This window comes from Antrostomus carolinensis, unplaced genomic scaffold, assembly GCF_000700745.2.
Source record: "Antrostomus carolinensis isolate BGI_N321 unplaced genomic scaffold, ASM70074v2 scaffold29017, whole genome shotgun sequence".
NCBI lineage: Eukaryota > Metazoa > Chordata > Aves > Caprimulgiformes > Caprimulgidae > Antrostomus > Antrostomus carolinensis.
Genome location: NW_010325783.1, coordinates 40,152 through 43,241, shown reverse-complemented (window position 1 = coordinate 43,241; position 3,090 = coordinate 40,152).

Here is a 3,090-nt window from a genome sequence, read left to right as displayed (position 1 = left end):
CTGCTGCAGCATTCTCCCTGGCATCACTGCCAGGAGCAGGACAGCAGAGAGCTCGGTCACCCATCAGTCCATGCTATGAGCTGTGCTTCGTTTCCTATTGCATCTCACCCAGCCTTGCAGTGCCAGTGCTGCCTGGAGGAATGGCAGCAGCAATCTGCTCGCGGTGACAGACACCCAGGAGATCATTCTGTGGAAGAAGCAACGAGTTTCATGGACTAGCTGCACTACATTACAAGAGTGTAAACTAAGTAGGGGAATCCTCACACTGTCTCCAAGTGCTCCCCTTTATATATAAATTAGTAATCCACAGTTAGTTTGCATACAGGGTAATATGAATTAAAATAAAAACCTTGATAACAAAAATATGTAATACACACATTGATCAACAGCAATAAACTGAAAACACTAGAACGTAACAGTGGCTGTAATTTGGCACAAAATAAAAATGCACAAAGGTCTAGCACTGTAAAAATAAAAATCCATTTTTTTCCCTCCTAAGTAAGAGAATGTTATTAATCCTGATTCAAATCCTGACAAATGGGAATGCAGAGATATAAAAATACTGTACATACAAGATCCCTTTTACAGAGTGAAGCAGACTGCAGCATTTGTAACTTCCATCCTTCCTCCCCAAGAGGAGAAATTCAACGATGAGACTTCATCAATCCCCTAACAGCTGATATTGTCCCACCCCACTAAGTTGAAAACCATGAAGTTCTTTAAAAAAAAGATGAGATTAACCTGTTGGATCTATCCACGTGACAACAACCGCTTCTCACTGCAGGAAGCTGTACAGTCCACATTAAGACAGTGTTTCATAGCAAGGTGACTCAGATCAGCCTGCTGAAGACATCGAGTATCCCTGCATGTAAGGCACAGTCACTTGGGTTCGCCCAACCTCTCTTCTGCAGACCATTGTGCTTCGGACGGAGGTGAAGAGGTGGCGAGAACTCTTGCTGGTGAGATGTGCCTACTATGGAGATTAGGAAGTGCCAGGATTTCATGCTGATGAATTTTCCACGTGGCGCTTGTTGCCTTGGTAATGCACAGAGTCAGAAAGGGATACAAGACCTGAATGACCTGGGCAGGGGTCCCAGGAAGGGCTCCAAAATGCTATTAAATCCAGAGCAAAACCATAGGCAAAGCTACTGAAACTTAGCAAGAGAAGACAAGGGAAAAATAAAGTTACTTAAACATTTTTCTGTCATAGAAAGGAAACTTTGCTCTGATTCATTTTTTTCAACTTCATTGTGCCTCTTTCCAGGGACACATGTGCAAGGTGCTGATTTTTCATCTCAAATACATAAGCTGCACCTTCTTGACTGTCAGAAGCCACAGAATTGTGGCTGCTGAGCCCCAAGATGAATTGCGTCCTTGTTCATCCATGATCTTAACTCAGCTCTTGTTGACTTCCATGGGACCATGGAATCTCCTTCCAAAAGTGGTTACTAAACATGCAAGTCCAGTTGCAACCTTGGCCTCAGGAAGCCTCTAACCTGCTGACTGCATGAGGCCCACAAGGTATATCAGATGAACAATTGTTCTGTTTATACCCCATTTACTACACACTTTCTTCAGCTACCATTCCTAGCATTTCTATCTCTCAATAGGTGTCAGCCCCTTCTAACAAAACTTCAAGGCCCCCCTTTTCACAAGGGCTATGGAAAAACAAAACAGGAGAAACACTTACAAGGGATGGTAAATGAACAGAGGTAGGGAGTAAGAATAAAAAGGTAAGGACTAAGGGAGGATATAGAGCAAAGCAGCCCATAAAGTATTCAGCACTCCCTGAAGGCATCCAAGGAAGCAGCAGATGCTCCTGGGATTCTTCCCTTGGGCTCTTGTCTTTTAGTGCCATGGCTGGAAAGCTTGGTTGGCCCAAGGAGACCAGTAAGGAGATCCTGCAGCTCCACATAGTAGGCACTGAGGTGTTCTTCAGACTTTACCCAGCTTCCAAATAAAATCAATGGGAGTTTCCTCTCATATAATTTCCACTCACTCCCACTGAAGTCAACAACTTGGATACTCCCAAGCATCTCTCCTGAATTAATAGGTTCTTCAAATGTCAGTGGGCTCAGGGCCTTCATGACTTTTCTGATGAGAGTAAGACAGAAGCCAACTCCAGTGCAAGAAAGCCCATCACAGCCAGCTACAGAGGCCCAGGAAAGGCTGAATTCCTACTGGGCAACTTGCTCTTGCCTTGTGCAGAGGGTCACCATTTTGCCCCATGCACAGCGAGTACAACACACAACCACTTTCTGATTTGGCAGGATTTTTCCCCATCCAGTTTTCACAAGTGCACCAGATGATACAAGCAGCAGGGCCTGGACTGGGGTGTTCGTAGAAAGTATAAGTTCATAAAACCCCATCAGGCATCCATTTCACAAAAATACTCTGATGGCAATGGAGGGGAAAAACCCACAGAAAAAAAATGGCATTTTCAGCAGTAGAAATTTTGACTGTTACAGGAAATACAAAAATAAACTTTTACAAAATAAAACCATTGCAGACGAGGTTGCCACATGGACCAAGTTATCAAACAAAAAAAAAAAAAAATATGGTCTATGTTGTTTTTTTTCTGTATCCTTTAAAACAACATTAACACTTCTGAATGGACAGAGATGGAACTAGAAGAAGGAACAAGGCAAGGACAGTAAAATCTAGCCGCTAGCTGGGATATTTCCTGAGAAGAAGCAGCAAGCAAGCAACAGCTTGCGAGTCACTTAAGGGTTCATGCAGGTGAGCAAGTTCATGGTCTGGAAGCAAGGGCCCACAGCTAACAGGATGCTACTTGTGCACAGTCCTATGTTACAATGGTTTTGGCTAGTGTACAATTGGAGCAGAGGTCTACTGGGACTTAACTGGTTCTTCACAGGAACTGCTGCCAACATCCCAGTGAGGGTAGGAGATGGAAGTTTCTTGAGCTGTTGGTCAAGGTAAGGCATGGGCTTGTGCTGTGGCATTAAACATGCCCTTGAAATTTACTTGAGGAAGGAGTTGCCTTGTCTTCCTAGTGATTTGTTTCTGTAACTATCCTGACCAAGGACAACAGCCAAGCTTAAAGCCTTACAGCTGCCTTGGGGCTTGAAT